This window comes from Zingiber officinale, chromosome 10A (genome assembly GCF_018446385.1).
Source record: "Zingiber officinale cultivar Zhangliang chromosome 10A, Zo_v1.1, whole genome shotgun sequence".
In the NCBI taxonomy this organism is placed as follows: Eukaryota; Viridiplantae; Streptophyta; class Magnoliopsida; order Zingiberales; family Zingiberaceae; genus Zingiber; species Zingiber officinale.
This window is the reverse complement of record NC_056004.1, coordinates 9,930,243-9,944,249: the sequence shown is the minus strand read 5'-3', so window position 1 is coordinate 9,944,249 and position 14,007 is coordinate 9,930,243. Positions and strand designations below refer to the sequence as shown.

General features: G+C 38.3%; 1 long non-coding RNA gene across 1 annotated transcript; it reads left to right on the top strand.

Moving 5' to 3' along the window:
- The first annotated feature begins 4,388 nt into the window (after positions 1-4,388).
- LOC122027805 lies at positions 4,389-5,780 on the top strand. The gene is made up of 3 exons (XR_006124524.1): positions 4,389-4,649; positions 4,780-4,835; positions 5,726-5,780. It is a non-coding gene; the product is annotated as an uncharacterized LOC122027805 (long non-coding RNA).
- Positions 5,781-14,007: the final 8,227 nt, after the last annotated feature.

Sequence of the window (14,007 nt, the reverse complement as noted above, 5' to 3'; positions counted from 1 at the left end):
GATGCTTCCCTATTTGTGGGGACTAAGAGCACTCTTTATGATATGCTAAGTGAAAGGCCTAAGAGTTGCTTCCCTATCAAGTGGGACCAAGAGCACTCTTCATGCTATGAAAAGTTATGAATGACATGTACATGATATGCTATGAATGACATGAACATGATATGCTATGAATGACATGAACATGATATGCTATGAATGACACGAACATGATATGCTATGATAAGTTATGTACATGACATGTATTTTATTTTGTATGGCTTGTACCAAAAGGGTGGGCTCCTTATGCGCCCCTAGGTCGATGGACTAAGAAACGGGCCTAGTAAGGGATGGGCTCCTACGTGCCCCTAGGTCGATGGACTAAGAAACGGGCCTAGGTCCTAGTAGGATTAAAAATTAGCTACCTTGGATCTACTTAGGATGCGCGCATTTATGTATGTATGTGGTACTAAGTCGGGCCCTCACATGTTGAGATTATTTTTAAGTACCTATATGATATTGTTTTCAAGACATTTTGCACATGATATGAAGCATGTTTTGAAAAAGCATCCATACACTACAACAAAATCGCTCATAGACATCAGTGGAATAACAACGATTTTAGGCTAAAACTGATGTCTTTGAGTATTTTACACCGGTTTTTCTAAAAACCGGTGTCTATGAGCGCAGATTTTAGCTCATAGACATCGGTTTTTTAGGCGATGTCTATGAGCGCCCTTTTTTTGGTTAATGGACACCGATTTTAACATCGGTTTTTAAAATCCGATGTTAATGAACCCAAATAATATTTTAATTTTTTCCCCACAAGCCAAAATCTACACACTGTGAATTCCCTCCAAACCTAAATCTTTATCCCGCCCTTCCTCCGCGCGACATCTCTCTCGCGATAACCTAAACCTCCGACCATCCGACCATCCGACCATCTCTCTCAGCCTAAACCTAAACCTCCGACCATCTCTCTCAACCTCATCTCCCTCTTCCCCCCTTCCTAGATCCTCTCCCGATCAGGATCAAGACACGACGAACTTGCTTCTCCGTCCAACCACACCGCATCTCCTCCAACTCCTCCATTTGGTTGAGAAGAGGAGGCCTTGGTAGCGTACAACATTCCCACCCGCACGTCCAGAGCCACCGGCACCACCTCCTCCGCCACCTCTGAGAATAGCGGGCTGAACCGCAGCAGGTACGGCTCCCGGCACGTCGTCCCCTCCGGGCACACCGCCAGGCCCCCCTCCACCGCCAGCAGCCGCCGCATCGTCGCCGCGTCTCGTCCCCTGTCCCGGGTCAGCCGCACAGTCTGCATCGACGCCAACGCCTCCGACACCCGGCTATGTATGGCCACACCGGCCTTGACCATGTCCCTAATCGGCATTGAGAAGCTACAATGCCTTTAATCGGCACAGTGCCTAGAAGCAAAAATTGGCACGGGCTTTGTCTCTCCTCTTCATTTTTCTTTCTTTTTTTTCCTCTCTCACATGACCGACGCCCCCAAATCCGCCTTCTCGTGATCTGCTCCAAGCGGCGACAACAGCAACTCCGACGGCGTTTGAGAAGGGCAACTCAGAGGAGGACGAAGCTGGCCTTCAGCATTTACTCCGGTGAGGATCCCTCCTCTCCATTTTCCCCGAATTATCCATCAACAGGCGGCGGATTTAATTAGGGTTTTCACCGGCGTGGTTGCGCCGGAGGATTCCCTCATCTCTGATTTGACCAAGTCTGAAATCCCTTGCCGACGTGGTAGCGAGAGCAGGGAAACTCAAAGGAGGACGGAGCTGGCCTTGAACATCTTCTCTGGTGAAGCCTTACTGAAATCCAATACTGAGCCTGTTGTGGACTTCCACGAACATGGTTGCGAATGCTAGCATGATCCCAGCAACTTCAATCTTCAATTCTAGCAGCAAGCTTCATTTCATCTCTCTGCTATTCAACTTCGCGTAGTTTGTGTTGGTGGAATCAGTAGATCAGAGGGTGAGGACAGTAATTTTTTTGTAATCTGTTGCTCTTCACTGAAGTGTTTAACTGCGGGAAGAACCAGCCATTATGTATCATTGTCCGGGATCAGTTTAGTCATCTGTATTGCTGTCCACCGGCGTTGCTGGTTCCATCTCCGGGCCCCCTTGTGACAAAGGAGGTAGTCGATTGGAGTTGATCGCGGAATAGTGGTTTGGATAGTTAGTTTATTTTCCTATTGAATGTTTCATGTTTAGTTGTTAGTTTACTTTTGTGTCTAATCTATGTGTTATTTCCTTATGATACATGTGGAGTGTTTAGCTTTACTTTGTTTAGTTTTATTTATGTATGATTGTTAATCTTGTATCATAGGGTGACAATGTGATACATGTTTAGCTTTTATGCATAGTTAGGTTTTATTTGATTGTTGTTAAGTTGATTAGTCAATTGTTTTTTGTTTAACTGTTCCTTTCTTTATGTATGGCCACACCGGCCTTGTTTAACTGTTGCTTTCTTTATGTATGGCCACACCGGCCTTGACCATGTCCCTGAGAGCTCTCTGTTTGTCAGGCCAAGAGATGACCCCCGTGAAGTAGCAGCCCTTCACCACCTGCAGCTCCGCCCCCACCACCTCCCCCACCTCTAAGTACTCCGTCAAGAATCCCTCCACCATGAGCCTCGGCAAGGTGGTGAGCACAACAACTCGCCTCCCTTTCAGCACCTCGCATGCATGCAGATGGAGGTTCTCCAAGAAAAATTTCAGCAGCACAGTCCTAGCGATCAGCCGCAGGTCCCCCGTCCTCAGCCCGCAGAAGGTCACGAAGGCCATGATCCTCATCCCAAACTCGTGCTTCCCCAAGAGACACAAGGCAGGGGAGAGCGCGAGGAGGAGGAATTAGTATAACCAATCCTCTCGTTTCAGAGTAATATGATTATAACTTTCTTTTTGTTTGAGGTTCACATCCTTACTGTATAAATAATTTTTTGATGATATTGTATATTTATGACTTATCTGATTATTTCTTTCAACTTGCTACTGTGGACCAGGTATGTTCCTTCTCATTTGCACCTTATGGTCTTTGAGTTGGTAAAAAACTCTCTGCGTGCGGTTCAAGAATGTTTTATGAATTCTGATAAGAATGCCCCTCCTGTTAGAATTATTGTCGCTGATGGGATTGAAGATGTTACAATAAAGGTACGATACCAATAAATACTTAATCTTCAATTACTGTTATTCTGCTTGGTAAGCAAGATTGCAATACTTCAAGAATAAGAAAGGATTAGTTAAAAATTCATGCTGTCTTGGCAAGTTGCAGAATTTGAATTTAACACAGAATACTAGGTACTCTAGAAAATAGAAACTAGATGTAGTGAAGATGAAAAATATGAATTTAAATTATATTTTCTTTGGGAATTCTTGACAGTTACTGATGTCTTGCAGGCATTTTTTATTTCTTGAAAAGTGTTGATACTGCAGAACCACCAGATGTAGATTTGCAAGACAGAGAACAATTATACATTGAAGAACATAATTGGACTAACTCCTCACTCTTTAAAGTGGTTAATCAGATTTATCAGAAAACTATTACAAATGAAAGTTAGGGAAATTCTCAAATATTTCATGAATTTGGGGCTCATTGCTACTGGTTATTTTTAAACCAGACAATGATTATGTGAAATCCAAGAGTCTTCCACTTTGTCTATATCTGACTATATGCATACAAGAATACGTCAGAGCCTGTTGAAAATCTTTTACTGCCAACATGTATATCAGCATCTGCTGTTGATACAAGTATAACACCCGGATAAATGCAAAAATTTTCTAATTTTTGTAATTTATCTTCTTCTTAATATCATTAAATTATATCTTATGGCATTTCTCTGTTTGTTAATACTCATGGTTCGAGGAATTTCTTGTTACATATCAATCATCTAGTTTTTCTAGCTTTGGAATACTGATCTTGATATGCTATCAATTATTTCAGTTATCAGATGAAGGGGTTTTGGAACAATTTTTTTTTGTACATATATCATCTAGCTTATAACACCCTACTTAACCAGATATACACTTTTAGACCCCCATCTTCATGCACATGGCTAACTGTAACCCGCGAGGTCTTCTGACTTTGTTTTTTTCAGTTCAGGGTCTACTAGTTTACTTATCTCTTCTGGGTTTTGAAGATACTTTGTGGCCTGTATAACATAGAAGAACAATGAGCCGTGGATATATAACATGAATCTACTAATATGAATCAGAAACTGTTGGATCAAGAAGGATATATCTTGAGACTAGCGAACCCAAAGGGAAAACAATGTTATGTCTTTTCCAACTAATGAATTTCCAAAGGGAAGATAATGTTGAAAGAAACTTGTGATTTGCAGCGAGGCTATGGTTTCCTCAGTTGGGATGTGATAAGGTAGCTAAATAGAGGTAATACATTATGTATCATTCTGAATAATTCCATAGCATTGCCTGAGGATGATTTAGTTTAGCTGTTGCAGTATCCACTTTGCATTGATAATCTTCTCTTGGGCAGATACACAGATGGAAGGACTGGGAAAAGGATACGACATCGGCTGAGTATGCCTTCACGACTGGTATATATATGTTCACTATTCTTTGTTTTTTTGTCCCAGATTTGCATCCTTGGATCCTAGTTTGAGTGGTAAAAGTGCAGAACCAGTATATCGTGATGCAAAAGGTTTGAGTTCTCTGACACAGCATTGAATTTGAAATTTTTTCATGTACATTTGGAAGCCCAGATTCTACTAGTTTTGTAGTTTTATATTTGCATGTTTCTGACTGCTAAGTGACTGAATTATTTTCTGCAGGGAAAGCTATTTCAAAGGAAGAGCTACTGAAACCAAAGGAGGAAGAGAAACCAAAGGTATTTTTCACACACTTCATCTTTGATTTGGTGGTCATGTTTACCATACGTGTCAGTTAATTCCCAAGAGCTATATTTTTTTGTTTCACTTTTATTGTTAGCTATATGAGCACAACATGCTATGCTTTTGATTTATTATTACAGCTATTTATCAGAAAGGAGAATTATTGGTACGCTTTTGATTGTTTAATTATAGGCTCTCTTAGTTGGAAGCAAGTGTAGTGCTGATTGTGTAGGAGTGATTTGTAACCCTTATTATTATTTATTAGTTTTTGCACAATTTTTTATGTTGGATCCATTGCTATCTAGTTGATTTTTATTTGCTCTTTTTGTTTCTTTAAGTTCACTTCCATTTGCAATCTCTTCATATATTAGTGACTAATGGTTGGTTGCTGTTCCTGGATTTGTTATAGTGCTATTGGTTGTTTCTACTAAAGAAAGTTAACTTTTATCAGGAATATTCTTCTGTGATCTTCCTACACAATTGGGAGACTTTGTAAAACCAAAGTAACTAATTTATTAGGTTGAAATGATAGATAGATGAGTGATCTCAGTCTTGGCATGACTAACATTTTTTTTTTATGTTCAAAACCTTTCATTTTGTTTTGTATGGTTCTCTCTAAGAGCATGGACCTAGTTATCTTTTGACAGCTGAATATGATTCTTTTACTTCATTTGTAACTACAAATTCAACTTTCTGATACCTTGTGAATCACTGAAGATCCTTATTGCAAGCATTGAAGTAAGCATTGATGTGGTTGAGATAAATGATGAATAGGTCTCTTTTTAAGCATTCAAATTAGTCATCTTGTTACCTGGTGCTCTTACTACTTTTTCAACTATGATTTTTGGTCTTGATTTACTAATATATTATTTATGTATTCTTACAGTTTACAAATCTCAAGTACTCCAGAGTTGAAATTGATGAAGTGCGGTTCGAGTGGGCTGAATGCATGCTAGATTACATTTGAGACAGTTGTACCTTGATGTGTTAACAGAATGTTATACTTTGATTTTGATATCTATTAGCTAGCTTTTGATGTAAAAAGAATGTTTGAGTATTTTATGGATATTGTTGTAAGAAGATTATTTATATAATTTGTGAATATTTGTGTATTTTATAGATATTATTGAATGAAGAATATTTGTACAATTTGTGAATATTTGTGTATTTTTTTTTTGTTATTGTCGGTTTTAAAATCAAATCTGTGCTGTTAAAAAATATACATATTACATCGGTTTTCCACCGATGTAAAACCGATGTTATAAAGTAATATTACATCGGTCATTTACCGCTGCCAAAACTGGTGTTATTAACATACAATATTACATCGGTTTTACACCGTTGATGAAACGGTGTCGTTAAGTGATACTACACCGGTTAATAACCGATTCGAAGACCGGTGTCGTTAAGTGATACTACACCGGTTTTAACCCGATGTCTAAAATGGCAGACTTTTAACATCGGCTTCATAGACATCGGTCGAAAATCAAATAGACACCGGTGGAAAACCGATGTCTATGAGCGATTTTGTTGTAGTGATACATGACATTACACATGAATTTAATGGGCATCTTGCATATATGTTTATGATATGGAATGATATGATGTGATATTCAGTCACATGTTATGATAGGATGTTCTTTATGACCATAATATGATATGTCATGATGCTTATTTCATGTTATGATATGTTATGATGTTTACGTTACGGTATGATGTGGTTGTCATTTATGCCTCAATATGATGCTCACTTTATGCTATGATATGATTGTCATTTATGCCACAATATGATGCTCACTTTATGCTATGATATGATTGTCATTTATGCCATGATATAATGCTTACTTTATGCCATGATAAGACTTTCATTTATGATAAGATATGAGTTTCATTCGTGCTATGATATGTGATATGATTACTCTTATATGATATGCACGGTTTTTGTGAGTAGGAAAGGATCTTACTGAGCCTTGTGTGCTCATAGCTTACTTTCCTTGTACCGCAGATAAAGGAAAAGGATGGATAAACTAGAGGAGTAGCAAGAGGGGCAGTGGATGTGTGTGGAGGTGGCTTGGCAAGAAAGAAAAACCTGCTTACTTTATGTTGATGACTTGCATGATCACCTTTACTTATGTTATGTTAGAAGTGAATAATTATGACTCTTAAGTTTATAACTATGCTGAGCATATGGGAATGATTACTTCCGCTGTATTAAGAAAATTTATGCACGTATGTATGTATATGTTAAGAGAAGATGTAACCCCACCTCCACTGAGCAGGAGGGGGCGGGCGTTACATTAGGAGCATTTCCAACGTTACAAGAACCTATAGGGTCACACACGAAGGGCAATTAGATGGAGATTAGGTTTATATGATGGACCAAGAGGATTAGGTTCATGTGATGAACCAAATTAGATTAAGAGTAATCCAAATTAGACTAATTGAGTTTGACTCAATTTGATTCATGTGTCCCATGAGTCTAATTTAGATTATGACTCATTGAATAAATTTTATTCAATGAATAGAGATTCATTAAATCAAATTGACTTGAATCATTGGTTAGATTTGATCAACCATGGGAGATAAATGAGTCAAGTTTGACTTGACTTGAGTGGTAAGATAAAGGGTCAAGTTTGTCTTGACCAAATGCCAATTCTTTGTGACATGACATGGCGGCCGGCCAATGATGATGTTCCACATCATCATGGCTACATCAAGTGTGTGCCACATCATGAGGGAGACCAAGAGTCATGACTCTTGGTATTACATGGAGGTATATAACCTCTCATAAGGTGGCCGACCACTTAATGGTGAGTAAAGCAATTGTGTGCCCATTGAAGTCTTCTTCTTCCTCCTCTCATTCTCTTGTTTTTCTCCCTCTCCTCCATTATCGTGACTCCTTTGGGGTGCTAGCACACTCTAAGGTGTTTTCTCCATTCTCTTGTCCGTGTGGATATGTATAGAGCAGTGTATGCTTGACACTCTCGAGATCCGACAACCTTTTGGACGAACGGGATAAGCGAAGGGCTTCTGTAACAAGGGTAACACTTCTTGTTCATGTAGATCTAAGGTAGATCTAGGTTAGAAACATGTACATGATTTATTTTATATATCTTCGCATGGATCCGTGGTAAGACTTTGAGGTTTCCGCAACGCAAAAAGTGGTTTTTACGGCTCGAAAGTCCCAACAGACACAACCTGAGGGTTTTGTAGATCCACTGCATACTGGTAGAGTATGCAAGCTGCATAAGTCCATTTATGGACTAAAGCAAGCTTCTCGGAGCTGGAATCTTCGATTCGATGATGCGATCAAACAGTTTGGTTTCATCAAGAAGGAAGATGAACCCTATGTCAACAAGAAGGTTGTTGGGAACAAAGTTATCTTCCTTGTATTGTATGTGGATAACATACTAGTCATTGGAAATTACATCCCTTTGATGCAGTCTGTAAAGACTTGTTTGGGAAATTGTTTCTAAATGAAGGACTTAGGTGAAGCAGCCTGTATTCTAGGCATAAAGATCTATAGAGATAGATCTAAGAGATTGCTTGGCCTACGTCAAAGTACATATATTGACATGGTATTACTACGGTTTGCCATGCAAAATTCCATGAAAGGATTTCTGGCAATGTCACATGGTTTGAGTCTTTCGAAGACTCAAAGTCCCTCTTCTAGAGAGGAGAGAGACCGCATGGATTAGATCCCTTATGCTTCAGCCATAGGATCTATCATGTACGCCATGCTATGTACTCGTCCTGATGTTTCGTATGCTTTGAGCATGACTAGCAGATACCAGTCAGATCCAGGTGAGCGTCACTGGATAGCGGTCAAGAATATTCTTAAGTACTTGAGAGGGACTATAACTATTTCTTGATATTTGGGGCGATGACGAGCTAGCTGTAAAGGGTTACAATGATGCCAGCTTCCAAACTAATTAGTAATCGTTACCTACCGATCATACTAAATCTTGGGCGTATTAGCCAAAGCTAACTCAAGGGTTAGTATGATGTGGATCTTGTCCCACATCAATTATAGAATTCAGTGGGAGCATCATTTAGTTAAAGGCCTAATTAAATGATTTAAAAGAATATGATATTTATTTCTGCATTTATTTCTGTTTTAGATTACCATGACATCAAATACGAACACCTTTTCTCTGCGATCTGTCCTCGAGAAGGAAAAGCTCAACGGGGCAAACTTCCTGGACTGGTACAGGAATTTGAGAATAGTTCTCACCAAAGAACGTAAACTATACGTTCTGGAGCAGCCCATTCCGGAGGCACCTCCTACCACTGCCACACAAGCTGACCGAGATGCTTACAAGAAGCATCAAGATGACGCATTAGATGTGTCATGTCTCATGCTCGCAACCATGAACTCTGAGCTTCAGAAGCAACACGAGTTGATGGGTTCTTATGATATGGTTGAACATCTTCGTCAACTGTATCAAGGACAAGCAGGGCACTGGAAGGGGAACTGCACAGGATACCTGGAAGATCTTAAGAAGACGAGAAATAAGATTTCTACTTCAGGTATACATGTTATAGAAATTAGCCTCTCTATTTCTTCATCATGGGTATTAGATACCGGATGTGCTTCTCACATTTGTGCTAATGTACAAGTGCTGAGAAATAGCATAGCATTGACGAAGGGCGAGATAGACCTACGAGTAGGCAATGGAGCACGGGTTGCTGCTGTTGCTGTAGGGACTTACTTTCTATCTTTGCCCTCTGGGCTTGTACTAGAATTAGATGAATGTTGTTATGTGCCTGCTTTAACTAAGAACATAATTTCAGTTTCTTGTTTGGACAAGAAAGGTTTTTCATTTATAATAAAGAATAAATGTTGTTCAGTTTATTTAAATGATATGTTCTATTGTAGTGCACCTCTGATGAACGGACTCTATATTCTAGACCTTGAGAGCCCTATCTATAACATAAGTACCAAGAGGTTCAAGTCAAATGACATGAACCCAACCTATCTCTGACACTGTCGCTTAGGTCATATAAATGACAAACGCTTATCCCAACTCCATCGAGATGGTTTGTTGGACTCATTTGATTTTGAATCATATGTGACATGCGAGTCATGCTTTCTAGGCAAGATGACCAAGACTCCCTTTAGTGGACACAGTGAGAGAGCGACTGACTTGTTAGATCTTATACATAGTGATGTATGTGGCCCTTTCAATGTCGCTGCTAGAGGTGGTTATAGGTATTTCATTACATTTACTGATGACTTCAGTAGATATGGTTATGTGTATTTGATGACACATAAATCAGAATTCTTTGAAAAGTTCAAAGAATTCAAGAATGAAGTACAAAACTAGCTTGGCAAGAGTATTAAGATACTTTGATCAGATCGAGGTGGAGAATACCTTAGCCATGAGTTTCGTGACTATCTAGTTGAGTGTGGGATTCTATCCCAACTCACTCCTCCTGGAACACCACAGTGGAATGGTGTATCCGAAAGGAGGAACCGTACCCTATTAGATATGGTACGGTCTATGATGAGTCATACAGATCTTCCGACATTCCTTTGGGGCTATGCTCTAGACACGGCAGCTTTTATACTCAACCGAGTTCCATCCAAGGCCATAATAAAGACACCATATAGGATATGGACTGGGAGAGATGCCCAGGTGTCTTTTATGAGGATTTGTGGTTGTGAGGCTTACGTTATGTAACACCCACGAAATTATAAGATCAGTATATCGGTGTTATTTTCTTTAGAGCATAAAAGTAAGAGGAATCAAAAAGGAATAATAGAAATAAAAAGAGAGAGAGGTGAAGGTTTGAACCTTCAACCTCCCACAAGTAATAGAGATAAATTGATGTATGATAACCACTAGAATAATGAATAATATATGGATAGAAAGGAATGAAAATTGTAGTTAAAGGTGAGAAGAAAAACTAAGCAAAAGAGCAAGAGAAAACCAAGTTGCTTACCTCCTCTTCCTCTTGGTTAAGAGAGGGAGCAAGAAGAAGGCAAATTGCCTTCCTCCCCTTTTCTTCTTCTCATTTTCGTGGGAATCAAAGAGGGAAGGGATAGAAGAATTATGGGAGGGATTAATGAAGACATAATTCACTCTCATGATGAATAAATAGGATTTAGAGGAGAAAAGAGAAAGAAAATTTCCAATTCTTCTTCTTCCTCCTTCTTCCTCCTCTTTCCTTCTGCACCGAAACTTGGAGCTTTTCCTTCTCATTCTCAAGAATCAAGTTAAGGTTTCCTCTCTAAGAAAACCTTATTTCCAATAAGGAATCTCAAGGTTTACCTCTTACAAGAAGAAGAAAACAAAAAGGGAAAACTAGGAAAAGAAGTTCTTCTTCCTCCTCACAAGGGTATTATTTTTCTTAAGGAACAACAAGTGAAAACTATGTAAGTTTCCCCTCACCTGAGGTACAATAGCTTATGTATTTTTCTATGAGATTAGGTTGCCTAAAAAAACCTAGGATACCTTCATGGAATTTTCGGCCAAGATAAAAAGAAGGACCTAGGAAATGTAAAGACCCAAATTTGACATGCTCAATATGTATCTTGTAACATGTATCTTATGGTAGGGGATTTATCTAATGTTTATATGCTAGAATGTTTGGTTAGAACTTAGAATCATGTCCCTAGACTCTCGGCCAAGCATGAATAAAGGAAATAGGTAAGTTAAGACTCAAACCAAACATGCTCCTGTTTGGTTTTATGATATGTACCTTATGATGAGAGAATTGTTAACATGATGTGCTCATTCTTATATGTTGATTGAACTTTATTCCATGCTCATAAACATTCGTCCATGGTAGGATTAAGGGCCTAGGAAATTTTAAAACTTAAACTAAGCATGCCATGATCTTTCTTAAGATAAGATATGAAGTTGATATGATATGCTCATGTTTATATGTTGGGTTGAACTTTATTCCATGCTCATAAGCATTCGGCCATGATAGGATTAGGGGCCTAGGAAATTGTTAAACCTAAACTAATCATGCCATGATCCTCCTTAAGACAAGATATGAAACTAATATGACATGCTCATGTTTGTAGTGTGGTTAGAACTTGTTTTCATGCCCCATGAACTTTCGGCCACAACAATTCTATAAGCCTAGGAAACCTAGAACTTGAATTAAACATGCTCATGATGTTCTTGGTAATAAATATTATGAAAATGGTTTAGGGTTTCCATGCTTTTATGCCACATGAAACCTAGTTTCATGGTTCACAAGTTTCGTCCATGATAAGTTAATAAGCTTAGGACACCTAGAACCTAAACTAAACATGCTTATGATGTTCCTCATGATGTATGATATGATTTTGGTTTAGAGTTCACATGCTTGTATATTGATTTTCTAGCAAATATGATGCTTGATGATATTCGGCCATAACAAGTTTATAGACTTAGAAAACCTAGAACCTAAACTAAACATGCTTATGATGTTCCTCTTGATATATGATAAGATATTGGTTTAGAGTTCACATGCTTGTATATTGATTTTCTAGCAAATGTGATGCTTGATGATATTCGGCCATGATAAGTTTACAAGCTTAGAAAACCTAGAACCTAAACTAAACATGCTCATGATGCTCATTATATATGATATGATAATGGTTTAGGGTTCACATGCTTGTATGTTGATTGTTAACCTAATTTACAACCATGTGTTTCGGCCACTATATGATATTAGGGTGGAGACCTAATTATTATTTCCATGTGCCTCACATGCAATGTTTCATGATGTGATAAGAGCTTGCTATGCTTCTATGTTTATTTATGTATGCTTATGATCTATGCATGTTGATAACCCTTATGATGTGCTGTGTGCCCAAATTATGCATGCTATTTATGATGAGCTGTGTGCCCAAATTATGCATGCTATTATGATGAGCTGTGTGCCCAAACTATGCATGTATTTATGATGTGCTATGTGCCCAAATTATGCATGCTATTATGATGAGCTGTGTGCCCAAACTATGTATGTTATGATACGTTAAGAAATATGATATGCATGAAATGATAAGAACCATGATATGTATGACATGCTACTTTACTTTATATGGCTTGTACCAAGGGTGGGCTCCATAAGCGCCCCGGGGTCGATGGACTAAGAAACATGCCTCGTTAGGGATGGGCTCCTAAGTGCCCCTAGGTCGATGGACTAAGAAACGGGCCTAGTATGTAAGCCTTGTAGGGTTCAAGACTTGCTACCTTGGACCTACATAGGACGCGTGCATTTATGTATGTGGTACAAGCCGGGGCCCTAATCATGTTGAGATTATGTTTAAGTATGTATGTAATAAGTTTTCAAAAGACATGTTGCATATATTTTTCATGATACATGTTTTTGAAAGTCATCTCGCATATACTTATGATTATGTTATGATATGCCAGGACACACTTTATGATTATGCCATGATATGCCATGATACTTATGATTATGTTTTGATATGTCAGGACACACTTTATGATTATGTCATGATATGCCATGATACTTATGATTATGTTATGTGATGCTAGGATGCACTTTATGATCATGCCATGATATGCCATGATACTTATGGTTATGTTATGATATGCCAGGATACACTTTATGATTACGCCATGATATGCCATGATACTTATGATTATGTTATGTTATGCTAGGATGCACTTTATGATTTTGTCATGATATGCCATGATACCTTACGATTATGTTACGATATGATGCTTCTATACATGATATGATGAGTTGTCTTTATGCTTTATGCCTTATGAATATGCTATGCTTTACGGTTTTTATGAGTAGGAAGGATCTTACTGAGACTTGTGTGCTCATAGCTTACTTTCCTTGTACCACAGATAAAGGCAAGGAATGGATGTACTAAGGGAGCAGCAGGAGGGGCAAGAAGGATGTGTGTAGTAGTGGATCGGCTAAAAGAGAAAGACCTGCTTTTATTTAATAAGAATTATGCTTATGTCGTTATTTTATGACTCCATGACATTTCATCATGCTTATTAGTATTATGGCTTAAAATCATGTTAAGCATGCTATATGACTTTATATGATAGGTAGTTAGTAATGATGATTTAAAAAGTAAAAGAAAAGTTTTAAAAAGAAAAAAAAAGTATACTATAAACAAGACTTCTGCTGTTTTAAGTAGAAAAGATTATTAACAAGCAAGTTAGTAAGATAAGATAAGAG